Raw genomic sequence first — 15,971 nt, 5'->3', positions numbered from 1 at the left:
TTTTAACACGCATGACACAAGACGAGCATGTCGAAACAGACATCTTTAATTAAATATCTAAAAATAAAAAAAACAAGAACATAACCTGAAACATCAACATCAACCCGGGCTAATCGTCGAGAAAAGCAACATACCAGCTGATTTATCCACACTTGATGAACCACCTGCTCTGCCCTATTTACGGAGTAATGTTGCATTTACGCCAGTTTTCGCGAAAAATAAACTGCAAGTCTAGTCTTTTGCTGCTAAGTGGTACAGAAAGTTTTGACGTGTCCCCCACACTATTAATTTCATGGAAATTCGTCCCCCGCACCTTTTCAGAAGGCGATATGAACATCACGGAGAGCTAAGCTCTCCTGCAATGTGTGTTTCATTCATACTCGAAGCTGGAGCGCGCTCTCGCGCTGAAAGTCATAACAGGAAACTCCTAATATGGACAACAGCGTCCTGGTATCGCTGTATAAAAACAGTTGTTTTCACAGAAAAACAGGCACTTTTGGAAACACAAAGACATTTAACATACGACTGCAACAATATATGGTTTTTCAACTCATCTCCAGCAGGTGATAAAGTATATGAACAATGCAGTGCTAATTGACATAGCATTTATTACAGTATAGAAACTATTATAACTTATGTGAAAAAAAGTGTTTGTAGTATATAAAAAAATCATTATTATTTGTTATTGTCCAGTAGTTATAGATTTCTAAGCCAATTATCAATGCGCATATCCACTACCTGTCAAGTCTCTTCTGTTCACCAAGCCTGTATTTATTTGATCAAAAGTACAGCAAAACAGTAAAATTGTGAAATATTTTTACTAGACTATTTAAAAAAACTGTTTTCTATTTGAATATATTTCAAAATGTAATTTATTGAGATTTCAAAGCTGATTTTTTTAGCATCCTTACTCCAGTCACACGATCCTTCAGAAATAATTCTGATATATTCTGATTTGCTACTCCAAAAAATAAAATAATAATAATGATAATGTTGAAAAGAGCTGGGTAGATTTTTTTTTTCAGGTTTCTTTGATGAATAGAAAGTTCAAAAGAACGGCATTTATCTGAAATATAATAATTTTGTAAAATGATGTCTTTATCATCACTTTTGATCAATTTAAAGAATCCTTCCTAAATAAAAGTATTCATTTCTATAATTTCTTTTCCAAAAAAGATAAATTATGCTGACTCTAAGATTTTGAATGATACACTGTATAATGTTGCAAAGTCTTTTTATTTCACATAAATGCTGATCTTTGGATCCTTCTATTCATCAAAGAACACTGAAAAAAATTTACTCAACTGTTTTAAATATTGGTAATCAGCATATTAGAATGATTTGATTTCTGAAGGATGTGACACAGAAAACTGGAGTAATGATGCTGAAAATTCACCTTTGATCACAGGAAAAATTGTAAAATATATTCGAATAGAAAAGTTATTTTAAATAGTAAAAATATTTCACAATATTACCTTTTTTTTAGATGTACTTTGGATCAAATAAATGCAGGCTTGGTGAGCAGATGAGACTTCTATAAACACATAAAAAATCTTACTCTTCAAAAACTGTTGACTGGTAGGCTATATAGATTACAGAAATGTTATATTGTAATGTTTTATATATATATATATATATAATTTCTGTCCCCCTCACGTTTGAAAAGATGGTTACGCCCCGGAATGTAAGCAACATCTGATCGCTCTCAAAGTATAATGCTGTCAGAAATTTGGCCGTGGCACAGTAAGTTAGTGAACCAGGTTATTCCAGTTTAAGATGAACACAATTACTGAACACTGATGTCTTGCTACAGTGGTCATATAGCAGTACAATATCTATATTTGTCTTCCTTGTAGCTGCTTGTAAATGTATTTTGTTGTATATTCATGAATTTGTTGGCTAACAATCAATTACATTTAACTTATCTGAACTGTATAGTGATTTTATCCTATATTGTAAAATGTGTGTAATTTGAGAGTGGTCATTCAGGTCCACCCTATTCCACCAAGGTCCACTCAGTTTAAAATTTCTGACCTCGCCACTGCTGCATACTAAAGCGCCATTGCCAACTAGGCAGAGCAGGCAGTATATTCTATATATTGTGGGGGTATGGGGATTGTGAGAACCAGGATTAAGAGCCGCTGCACTAGGAGAAATCTGATGGTAGGGGAAATAGTGATTGTCAAGGATACTGATCTAATCTGGCAAAAATGGCTATTAGGTAGGATTGTTGAAAGGACACTTGATTCAGATGGACTTGTGAGGAGAGTAAATGTTTGCCTGAGTGACAAAACTTTTGGGAAAGAAAATTGTCTGAGGGATAGTTCACCCAAAAAGGAAATTTCTGTCATTAATTACTCACCTTCATATTGTGACAAGACCTTTGTTCATCTTCAGAACACAAATTAAGATATAGACGGTTAGGGAACTACCATGATTAAGGCACAGAAAAGTAGTAAGGACTTTGTGAGGTCCATGCGCTTGGCCCAAGGATAGTATCCAGTGGTGGCTGAAGGTTTCTTGCGTGTTCAGTCTTTTCAGCATGCAGTTATTTAATTTAAGTTCAATTCTAATCTTACTCCATTTTATTATCTAATCTGACTCAATTTTGTTATGAATTCAAATTTAGATTGTAATACAAATTGGTTACTTGAGCATTTCTAATTTAACATTTAATTATTCTATTTAACTCTACTTTATATTTATTTGTTCATTAGGAATCTATGTCGCACAGGGTGCATCACGTCAGCCGTTCTACGTGTGCTCTATTCTATGAAAATCTATTCTATTCTATTCTATGATCTATCTATGAACATTTGCCAGAGGTTATGACTAATACTATCTAATAGGTCGCCCATGCTTACCATTCTTTAAATAGTAGTTATGTTTAGCCCCCTACAGTTACCCATGTACAACTTAGTTAAAGCCCAAACAATAATCAGTGCTTATGCTAGTACTATTTGTCAAGACCCCGACATTTATATAACTATGTGCAACTTAACTACAGCTAAGACAATAATCAGTGGTTAGGGCTAGGTTTGAGGTTAGGTGTAGTAAGACTGATTTAACACTCATAACCCAAACATATTTCATGTACCGGTAATATATAAAAACTGAAAATATATTAGTCAAGAAATAAATATTATATAAATATTATATCATTCTTTATGAAACTTAGATGCAACCCAAATTCAAAAAAGGTACTTGCAGCAGATTAAAATTAAATATACATTGGACATTGTTCAAGGTGGAGAGTAATTGCAATGTCGCCTTTATTTTTCTGGTGCATATATTTTTAAGCAACATGAAAATCAGTAAAACACTTGGAACCTCAAATACGTGTACTGTTCACTTTTAATTACAAATGAACTGAAATATTGTGAAGTTATAGCTTCTCTGACTGCTCTGCAAATTAGATGGTTCAATCTAAAGGGGTCAATCTCATCTGTGGGAATTGGTGGTTTGGAGGCACTTGCTCTTTTCTGATAGTGACTATATTGTGCAGGATAACACACACAACCACGATATGAGATGCAGACAATACATCCACTATTTTAACATGCAGGCAACTGAATCGTGCTGAAATCTGAATCAAATGCTTACTGATGTTCTCAGCATCACTCCCTGCAAATATGTACCACTCGTAAAGAACCTCAAAGCATTACATGGTCCTGTCATGACTTCTGTTTAAAAAAAATAAGCATTTACATACGAGACACTCTGAATGTCGCAGATTCAACTTTCTACCATAGCATTTGCCTTTTTAAAACAAAATTTAATATATTAAAATATATATATATATATATATATATATACCCCCCTTTTTTTTGGCAAACTTGATTTTCCCCTCCACTTTTTAAAAGCTGTTGAAAATTCTTTATCAGTTGACTTTGCGTATACCCACTTCTAAATCCCCTCTGATGCACATCATTCAGTAGTGTCATGCTTTAGCCAAAATCATGACACACGAATAGCTCATTCAATCGCATGTGAATAAATGCAAATAGGAGCGTGCTGCCATCTTCCTTTAAAATATGTTTGATGATTGCACCTGATGCGCCCACTCCGTCCACTACTTCACCTGAGATGCTGCCTGTTCATATGAGAGAGCATGTCACAGGAGGCACACAGAGTGGTGCAATAATTATTACTGATTACTAATTTGAATCAGTACAGTAAATTATAATGAAATTAATTCCTTAAAAATCTAAAGAAGCATGTTTTTACAATGAGAAATTTCTTAAACCGGTAAACCTTATCACATACATATCAGGATTTATAACCAGAACAGGCATAACTATGTGCACAGCGCATGAACAACATGCACTCTTCTAGTGTGTCTACACTGCCATTTACTAACATGCGCCACAGTTTGACAGCGGCTGTGGCAGGCTTTTAGATAGCGGTTAGATATGTCATTATCAACCCTTAAAGAGAGAAAACTTGAATACCGAAAACTATTAGTTCAACGATAACTGGACAGAATGCATCTCGGTGTAAAAACAATACATCTTGCATAGGCGCTTCAATACAAAGCATTCAAACTATAATATCAACTAATACAAACTGTAAGGGATACAGGTCAATTTAGCTCAAAGGGATTAATTTATGATTTTAAAGGGAATTTGATCAGAATCACTGTTTTATGGCTGATCACTGAGACTGCCAGCAATTCATTGGATGAGCCATATAACACCTCTGCAATGGATATTAATATCCAAAGTATAGTGAAAACACTATTAATTAGCACAGTAACATGATCTGCATTAACTTGTACCGTATGTACTACATGTAGAGTTACTACAGGTTACTAAAAATTTTACAGTAAGTAATTACATAACTCAATAGGCCTACATAGTTACTTTGCGCCTCTGTCATGCAGGACCCATGTGTTCCCAGTTCAAACCCAACTTGGCACATAAATATGCCATGCAGGACCCATATATGCATTCCCAGATCAAACCCATCCAGCCATCCCCACTCAGCCCATAAATGCACCATGCAGGACCCATATATGTGTTCCCAGTTCAAACCCATGCCCACTTGGCCCATAAATATGAAGGACCCATAATGCATTCCAGTGCGTGGGTCAATGTATTAATAACCCACACCTGACCGACGTTTTCAACTAACACGCCCGCAACACGAACCGCAAAAAAATAAAAATAAAATATTGTACCCGACCCGCTTCCTGACCTGCATTTTTAAAAAGCAGTAAATGCTCATCGTAGCGTCATTGGGCCATAGGAACGTAGGCAAATCTAACTAGGCATAAAAAAAAAACTTAATATATTATAATTTTGTCAAGAATTATAACAAATCATCAGTGAGCTCATAATTTGTACTAAAATAGTCTAGTCTGGCTATGTCTATTTGTATGTTTCTGCAAGTTCAGCAGACATTGAGGCTCGGGTTTGTTCCGATCAGGGGTGCGTTTCCCAAAAGCATCGTTAGCCAACTATCGTCACAAGTTCCATCGTTACCAACATAGTTCAACGATTCGGTGTTTCCCGAAACCATAGTTCAAGCGAACATTCGCAAACTGCGTCGCAAACTTGTGTCGTTGGAACGTAATAGCTACATAAGCTTTGTCCCAAAGTGAAGTGCGTGGACTCCGAAGTGCGCATTTGAAGCGCGAATGCGTCACAGGAGCGCGACGAAGGGTGTCCCAAACTGAAGTGTGTGGACTCCGAAGTGCGGATGTGAAGTGCGATTGCGTCACAACGTCACGACGTAAGCTGTCCCAAAGTCAGAATGCGCACTTCGAAGGGCGCATTTGAAGCGTGAATGCGTCACCGCGGTGCGACGAAGGCTGACGAATTTCGAAAGCGACTTCAAATGCGCCCTTCAGTTCCCATGAAAATGAAGTGTACATCTATGGACACTTCGCACCCTACCATATCCCAGAATCACTTGCGTGCATATGACAACGGTGGCAGGTGAGAGTTCTGTGGAGGACTTCACATTAATATGTAAGTAGGCTATTGTATTTTCATTCACTCAAATAACTAGGGAAAGTGTTAAAAGGTTTTATTTTATTTTATTTTTTTTTACATAAAGCCCAAAAAACAATAAGACAGCCGCTATATAAGACAATGGTCTTTCTCTTCGTTGTGTTTTTGAAGTGCTGTCATGCAAGAGATGTCTACAAATGTTTTAACCAAACTATAGCACTTCAGTATTTTGTGTGCATGGCCTGCTGTGTCATATTTTCTATTGTTAAGATTACAAACCTGTCTTTACATTTTTTATAAGTGTTTCCATTTTCTCTTGTTTTATTACTATTCTGGAGCGAGTGAGCCTGCTTGGAAAGACTTAAAAATACAAGTTAATTGTACTTTTTTTTTTGCTGAAATTCATTGTGCTGTTGTTGTTAACAAGCATGGTTTATTTGCTAAGTGTCCTGGGACAGGTGAGGGAGTGAGTGGAGCTGTTCAGGGAGGACATCAATCTCCAGAGAGAGAGAGAAGAGCGCAAGTTTTCTCTTCTTAAGAGAATGCATAACAAATACATTCTTCATTAGCCGAGAGATAACAGTAGGAAAAAATGTGTATATTACAGTTTTTCAATATATATTTTTTAAATGTCATATTGTCAATGGAATAACCTAATTTCTCTAGTTTATTTTTGTGATGCAAGTTCAAAATGAAATGCATAAGTTGTATACATTTTTATTTTTTAGTGTGTAATTTATTCATAAATAAGCCTGAGTACTTTCTGTACATTTTGTATTTTTGTTTTTCATATTCACGTGTAAATAAAAGAGAAGTACTCATGTACATTGTAATTTCTTTTTTAATGTAGCTTATACATTTTTCCACAAAACATTCTATGTATTTATTTTTTTGTCTTGTAAATTTTTTTTTTACACATTAAAACAAATTGTTCTATACATAACTGAAAGTACTTTTTACAACCATTTACTGCATAGCTTAGGTTTAACATCAGAAAAACAACATCAGTTTGAGCCCAGCGCTGCCTCCATGTGTTCTGGGGTCTTCAGGAGGTCAATCTCTTGGTGAATGGTCATCCTCAGCTACTCGGAGGATAATGGGGTGACAGTGGAAAGAGGCACATGTCAAACTCTCTGGAGAGCATCTTTATGATGTGCCACTGGCAAACCGATCAGAAACACCAGGGTCTGGATTGTGGCACCCATCACTGTTGGCGTTCACTTCTCAGAAGTTCCACTGTCAGGGCCTCGCTGCTCAGCACAAAACCTTTAAAACCTGTCCAGCTTTGGTACATTCAGCTCTATCCTTCAGTACAGGGGTCTGGTCTGATTTAGGGAAGGAAGGAAAAGAGAAATTGTTTAGAGCTATGACAACATAATTGGTACACAAAATATTGAGATACTTTAGTAAACTATAATAACTACTAATACCATATTGGGGAAAAACTACTAGTTGTCATTTAAAACCTTAGAAAGGCTAGAAAGGCGTAGCTAAAGGGACAGTTCACCCAAAAATAAAAATTCCAAACCTGGAACAACTTAAGTGTGAGTAAATGCTTACAGAATTTTCATTTTTGGCTGAACTGTCCTTTAAGTAAAAGTATTATCTTGTATACTCTAATATACTTAAGGTGTTGAGAGTAAAACTGTTGGGTAGTTTAATCTACAACAATACATCATGTTGTAAAAGACCATATTTTTGTAGTGCTGCTGTCCTGTGAGAAAGAAAAAAATAAGCTGTATGCTAAAAAAAAATGATAATCAGTTTATTCCGTTTAATTTTCATGGTTAACTGCCTTAAAAAATCTGGGTTGCAAACCGGTCTACATATGATCACCTTGGTCAAGACAATAAACTACATAAAATCGCACCTTTGTAAGATATCAGTCAGCACTTTAACTGCTATGTGTGTGTTTGTGTATTTTGTAGTTTTTCATATGTATCATTACATTATTCAAGTAAGCTCCAAGTCAGTACCTGCATTTAAAGTTGTAATCAAACAAAGGACGCAGCAAACCAGTGTAATTTACCTGGCCTCGGTCTTGGCAAAGCCTGAGGTACATCACCTTCTCCACTTTGACGTAAAACATAAAAACAAAAACGAGCAGTGGCTCCACCTGTCCTGACAGGATTGTCCTCTCGTCAGCTTTCCTCTCGCACCGTTGCTATGCGATTAATTAATTAATTAATTCGTTTAATCGGAAACACCTGGTGGTGGAATTAGGAAATCCTGCGAAGGCGGAGCATCTCACGCACTTCGGAGGGCCCTTCGCGCACTTCGGAGACCGGTCTTCGAAGTCCGTGGCCTTCGAAGTGCGTACACTCAACTTTGGGACACAGCTATAGTTCGTCGTTAGTTTGCTGTGTCGACGTCATTGATTGCGCCGCACCTGGGCTGTGTTCTATTCACTATTTATGTTATCGACCCTATGCCCTATTCCTTTAGAAGATTTCACTATCCACTTTGAGTGATTTAAAAGACTTAAAGTTGTGGTTTAAGTTTATTACATAATTCGCCTTTTTATTATTATTACAAATTCAGTTTGAAACTATTCTCGAGGTCGGACATCCGGGACTTTTACTCCCATAATGCACTGCGCGCGCATAGCAACCGCGGCGAAGGGTAAAACAAACAAGCGCTCGCCATTAAGCAACACGAAGCGGAAGACAAACGAGCGCAGAGCTGTCGAGAAAACTGCCGAGAATCATGCCTAAAAAATTAGCAATGATTCGGCAAATCAAAGAATAACAAAATAATACCACTGCAGAGATGGCCACTCAATTTTCTGTTGCTATGTTATGACATTGCTATGCATAATGGTCGGCAGCTCTACACTGATAAGCAACAATGAAATGCACTAGTTGTGTGGGGAATAAGATACGTTTCTGCAGTTAGTCTATTTTTGCTTTTTTGAAAAAACTGTGTCCCTCACTGACACTGTACAAGCTGTGCCACTGACAGATTGAGCCCAATACAGCCATTGTGTAACACAGTGCTTTTGAATAAACATCTTTTTTTTTTTTTTCTAAATGAACATAGTTAATGTAATCGATGCTTGATGGGTATTTAAACATGACTGCAAGTGTAGGACACATGGTATGTACACATGGTGTTCATACCAGGGGATTTGATGAGGTAATTGTCTGGATACTCGAGCCTGGGCCATGCCTTTGGGTTGTTCTCCCAGGACTCAGCTGGATGTCGATAGGGACAAGATTGTAACGTTAAACCTACAAGCGACAGCTTTCTGTGGTACCTGGTCAATGCAGGCGCAAGTAGACTTTCTATATATTGATAAGACATTCTGTAATAGAAGAAAGAAGATCTGTATTTGTATAGCTGCTAGCGCCTTTCACATACATGTAACGTTAGCTAACGTTAGTCGCAAAGCGCTTTACATGAGTGTTTTATTACATTCACTTCACTTCTCACCACCGACATACATTCGCATACACAGATATCATTCATCATTAATACAAAGTAGTCCGTTAGTATCCATAACTGACATAATCCACAACAAAACTTCTGTGAATAGATACCTTTTTGATTTTCCTCGGGCTTTGCCTTGATTGCCTTCGGTTTGTTTTACCCTTCAAACACGGCGGCGGCTTGTTGCTATGCAGGTCACATGATTTGTGACGTAACGCCGACCAAGAGAATATAGCAGCGTGGCCCTCGCGATTATTCTCCCTTCGAAGTGCTCTCTGAAAGCATTAATCTTTCCGATTAGAATGCAGCCATTGTTTCGTTTGTGCGAAACGAAAGTGAGTTATCTTTGTAAAACATTCCAAAATACACGTCTCATATAACAATATTGGTAAAACAGTGTGTTAGAGGTTTTCACTTTTCAAATTACAGTATTTTTTATAGTAAATTAATTCTTAATTTTAAATGAATGTACCTAAATAAAGTTAAAAAAAAGTATAAATAAGTGAGTGATTTTGTTGTTTTTACAGAATTAGAATATAGAATACTCTCTACAAATGTGTTTGTGTGAGAATACATGTATATATATATAGACGGTTTCAACGGCCACAACATAAACAAACGTTACTGCGCATGCGCGCTTTTTTGGACCTAACTTAACTTCCGGTAGACTTCCAAATAGAATCAATAACAACAGCCAAGTCCCTATAGAGTAGATAATTTTTGATAACAAACAAAATATGTTTGCCGCGTGGATCAGGCGGACTTAATGAAAATGCAAATTCATTCTTTGGCAGCAGGAGATGTTTTAAAGCATAGACATAAAGCGCAAGAAATAGGTTCCCCAGTAACAGCTGTAAACATAGCAGAGCTGGTACGCTCACACGCTGCTTTATCAGGCATATAACACGCAAGTCTTTCCTCAGAAATACAGCGAAATAAAAACACCTGTGCCTCGTTTTGATATTTAAACATATAAATGTAAGGAATTATTATTATTAAACGTGCAGTACGTAACGTTAATCATGTTTATTCAGCGAAACCTTTTTGAAAATCGATCAGTTTTAAAATTGTGGCGAGTCTCCAAAAATAAATAAATGTATGGCAAACACATCCCGCTGCACAACCACCTGAGCCCAACTTCAGTCTACTCATCACATTGACTTTAACTGCGTTTGTAGAAGGCACTGCAGCCAGACCAATATATACAACACAGACCGGAAGTTTACTTAGGTCCAGGCGCGTGCGCCCGACGAAACCGTCTATATATATAGAGAGAGAGAGAGAGAGAGAAAGAGAGAGAGAAAGAGAGAGAGAAAGAGAGACAGTATACACTGTTTGCAAAAGTTTTTTTATGTTTTTAAGTGTTCATTTAATTCATATCGGCAAAGAAACCAAATATTTAACAGAAATTATGTCAGATTAAACAAATGGTTTAAACTGCAGTGGTGGCTGCTGCACAGGTGACAGGACGTATTGGCGAAGAGGACATGTCTCCAGCAGCCAGCTATCACCAAAGCCATGCACCCTCTTCAGCCACCTGCAAACTGCAGAAGTGGCCCACACAAAAGAGTCATGTGTGCTTCCATCACCCACCCATCAGGCCATCACCCACCACCTCCATAAATTTCCAACAGCATAATAATGCAGTGTAGCTAACAAGTGAATTTAAAGCGTTTTCTTCTTATTGCCCTCTGAAGATGTGAAGCCGGATGTTGAAGGGCCAGACTGGAGAGGGCCTGATTTTGGAGGCCTGGACTTTGAAGGCAAAGGCCTGGTTGATGACCATTGCAACAGGCCCCAGGATGGCCAAAACTGTCTCTTCCTCTGTAGGGACGGGGGAACTGAACTGATACCCCATCAGTCTTGTCTGCTTCCCTCTTACGTGCCACAGCTCTCTGTTTTGTCATTTGCAAAGTCCCTCCACTTATTCCTGACTTCGTCTGGGCTTTGTCCATATCCATAGCTAGCATCGTTTATTTATTGAGTGATTTCTGCCCAGATTTTATTTTTGTCAGCATTTGTAATGCTATTTTTCAGCTTTGAAAATAGCTGGACTTTACTATTTTCCACCTCCTCGAAAAGAACTGCAATTTCAAGCATTGAAAATTGGGGGTTTTTTTTGTGTCATTTTCATTAACACGTCAGAATGGCAATAAGACATAAATAGGAAAGATTGAGCAAAATAAGCAATCCACAACAGTACATTACAGTTTTTCAGAACCCATCTTTTTTCAATTGTGGTTAAGTAGCCTATCAATATTAGGCTACATAAGAAACAGCGCCGTCTCTCCCACCACGCGCATCACGCACTGTGTGTAGGGCACCAAGTGCTGAGGGGGCACCAAAAATAGCCTAATGAAATTTTTTTTTTAAATGCCGGTATTATTTCATTAGCCTATAGAAATATTAGGCACATTTTTGCCATGTATATGTAACAAAAAAGGGGGAACAAGCAAGATACTTATTAATAATTGCTCTAGTCTAGTCTTGGAAGTACACCCCCAACCCCCCCCCCCCCCCCCCCCCGTGCCAGATTGTTGTTCGCGTGGGCTCCTGCGGGACGCAGTTTGACAGATTTGAGCATGGCTCCGAAAAGACAGCAGGAGTCAGGTGCTGAGAAACGAAAGAAGAGGAAACTGCGAGATGATGCCCGTGCATCATTTTCAGGTAAGTCCATGTTTAATCATTCATAAATACGGGAAATGTGCTGCATGTGCGTGCCGCTGCTAATTGTAATGCGCCTTGAACTTGCTGACGTTAACGTTAGCATTAGCAAACTATGTTATTATAACTTATAACTTCGGTGCAAGCTAAATTGAGATTTTACTGTTAAACATTACCTATTTTAAAAATAACTGATCTGACGCCAGCTAGCTGTTATTTATTTGTATTTTTTTACTATCTTTCTTTAGATATTGAGCAGTAGTTTATGGTTTATTTTGACGGTGACGGTGGTTAATACTTTCTCAGTAACGTTAACAGTTAACGTTAGCAGTCAGTGCAGTGCACATGGTAGGCTAACAATTCCTGTTAAATATATATATATATATTAGGGCTGTCACGATATTCGCTTTTTCATATCACGGTTATTGTGGCCATAAAAATTTGCGATATCAATATATCGTGATATCTATAGAAACCTTGGAGGGGAAAAGATAAGTCAAATGATTTTTTACTTTGTTTATTGAGTTTTTCTTTTTCACCCAACGAACATAATATTGATACTGATAAATGCAGGGCACAAGACTCTGGCTTTCTCTGTCTTCTTTGCAGCTCCTATAAAATAACAAGAGAGAAAATACTGTCAAGTTCAACAGTATGATGAATAAATATTAATGGTAACACTTTACAATAAGATGTCATTTATTAGCAATAATGTATTAACATGAATGAACAACGAACAATACATTACACAATTTATTAATCTTTGTTAATGTTAATAAAAATAGAGTAATTGTTCATGTAAGTTCACACTTCACAGTGCATTCATGTTTACAAACACAACTTGCGATTTTAATAATTCATTAGTAAATGCTGAAATTAACATGAACTAAGATTAATAAATGCTGTGGAAATATTGTTTATTATTAATGTTATTTATACATGTTAACTAATGTAATTAACTAATGTTAACTAATGAACCTAATTGAAGAATGACCGCAGATGAGGCATTCAGTGCATGGCACTGCGACCAACTTAACATTTTATAGAGTTTAATGCAGCAAGATCAGTTTTAATCGTGTAACTGTTAATAGATTAGAACAAAGAAATAAAGTGTGACTACTCACAGACCATATTGATTGCAAATACAAAAACTAGACGAGTAAAGAAAACGCGTTACTTATTAAAATAATCACCATTTAATCAAATATATGAACAGAAAACTGCTGTTAACAAGTTCATATAACGTTACCTATTCTATGACCAGTAAAATAATGGCAACTTACTCTGATGAACACGGCCATAGACATAATATACGTAGACGCCTCATAGACTGACGCTGCCTATTGGAGCGGACGTATCAGCGCGGCGCCATCTTGGATGGGTCCCCAATGCGCCGCCCGCCGCATTTATTTCTACTGAGGAAGGTGTATCCTCAACTACAATGATCATAACTCCCCAAGTTTTTACCGGATTTTCACACGGTTTGGTTTGTTACAAACGGCAGAGACTTAGTTATGATACAGGACGCTGTCACACATTGAAAAATTCTGCTTTCATGTTGAAAGACTTTGTATTACGCTCTTTAACAAAGACATATGGTAGACTATGGCATATTGATAAATGTATAAATGAATGAATTTTATATTTTAAAAAAGAAACAAGTTTGATTGTTCATTTGAATTTATTTCTCTCTCACACACACAAACAATGGCATATTGATAAATGTATAAATTTCATATTTTAATAAACAAGTTTGATTGTTCATTTGAATTTACTTCTCTCACACACTCATATTGATTAATGTATAAATGAATGAATTTTATATTTTAATAAAGAAACAAGTTTGATTTTTCATTTGAATTTATTTCTCTCACACACTCTCACACACACTCTCACACACACACTCTCACACACACTCTCACACACACTCTCACACACACACACTCACACTCACACACACTCACACTCACACACACTCACACACACACACACACTCTCACACACACACACTCACACACACACACACACACACACTCTCTCACACTCTCACACACACTCACCTTCTGTAACATACATATACATACAAGCTCCCATATATACTGTACCAGCTCAGAATTTTTTTTTTAAAGACCTAAAGTAAAGTTATAATTCCAGGTCATTCCAGCATCTTACATTACCCTGTCAGGCTTGCAACTGGGACTGGGGAGCTAAAATCCTTTAAAAAGAACTGTTTTGCACAGCTTCTTGCGTATGCTTGCACTCTGTAACTCCAGGGTAGTTAATTTTGCGATGTGATGCAGCCTTACTTTGTGAAATACAGACACCACAAATGACACAAGCATGAAATGATGGTTCTCAATTCCAAATTGGGTGTCTGCAATGTGCTCCCCAAGTAAGAACACATCCTCTGAACCAATCTTCGCCTGAACGAAACGGTTGACGAAGGACACACAGACACCTTGTTCCTTTGAGTTTTGTAGAATCACACGCTCTGCTGCTCTGACCACCTTCACTGTTCCCTCTGAGGGGATCATCAGCCCGCCATTGTTTTTAAGTTCAAGCAGGTGGTAGCTCTGGTCAAAAGATGAGGATACAGCAGCTGTGACGAGGCTTGCACGGCACACCTCACTGGACAGTTTTTTCAGAATTTTTCTGACAACAAACCCTGAAATGTAGACAAGGGCATTGTCCACAAGACCACCAAAGCGGGTGGGCAGGTAACTGTGGTCACATATGACTGCAGATATGTTTGCAAATGGAGACAGGAGCTCTTCCTCTGCCATTAAAGCAGAGTGCATGTCTGCAGCTGATAGGGACACAGTTTCATCTTGTGCTGCCACGTTGCCTGACCCACTTGGTGAGACAGCACAACGGACCATCAGACGACGGAAAATGCCTTGGAACTGCCCTGCAGTTGGATTGTTATTCCAGCCTCCTAAAAAAAAAACACCTTTTACACACTTAGATTACAGAGATGTTTAATGAGGACAGTCAGAGTCATAATAGATATATCTTCTGAGGTTAAGTAAGGAAACTGTATAACCATTTTTTCCCCACAGGTAGGCTATAAAAGGTAAGTAAGGTAATAACTGTATAACCATGTTTCTTCCAAAGGTAGGCTATAAAAAAGATACACACTGGTGTCTGATGTGCCGTTTGCTTTAGGGGGTGGATTACTTCATGAAGTGATAGCCACCAATACGTGACCAGTCTGAGAGGTCTATCACATCAAATCATACTGTAAACTAGGGATGTATAGGTACTGTATATAAAAAAAAAAACTTCTACTATAATTTGCCCACCCAGAAGGTACCAATATCCGGTCTGGCCCATGGACTAAAAAAACTAATCATAAATGTGAAAATTATACCTGATGCCCTGACAGAATTGAACAAAAGCTCCAAGTGATCCTGACTGAAGCGGTATGTGCAGACATAACGCTGAACTTGGAGCAGGTCAGGAATCATCATCAACAATGTGTCCATGTTGATGACAAAGCCAATGACTGACAGATACCTTCAAAACAAAACGTTCCATCAATAAGATCATGGCAAAACAAGACACCTCGAGAGCACCTAGTAATTGCAGTTATTGAAAGACATTAATTGACTTTTCTACAAATATTCATAACATGTAACAACACATGCTGACAGAGATAGCGGCAGCAATACATGTTTTGCTCCAATAAAGTCCCTGAATGGTAAATTATTTAAGTATAGTACAAATCTACTGGGTGCAAAATTACTGGGTGCTTCTTGAGAGTATAAGTCAGTGTCAGGAACAACTAGGAACTATATTAAAACTGAACAAGGAGAGCTTAAAAACAAGAACATGTCATACATACCATTTGACACCTCTATGACCTGAAAAACACTGAACACAAGAACATTCCAACATGCAGAGACAAACATCATAAACAAGAAC

This window comes from Carassius carassius, chromosome 22, assembly GCF_963082965.1.
Source record: "Carassius carassius chromosome 22, fCarCar2.1, whole genome shotgun sequence".
NCBI classification, from domain to species: Eukaryota; Metazoa; Chordata; class Actinopteri; order Cypriniformes; family Cyprinidae; genus Carassius; species Carassius carassius.
This window is presented reverse-complemented; position numbering follows the sequence as displayed.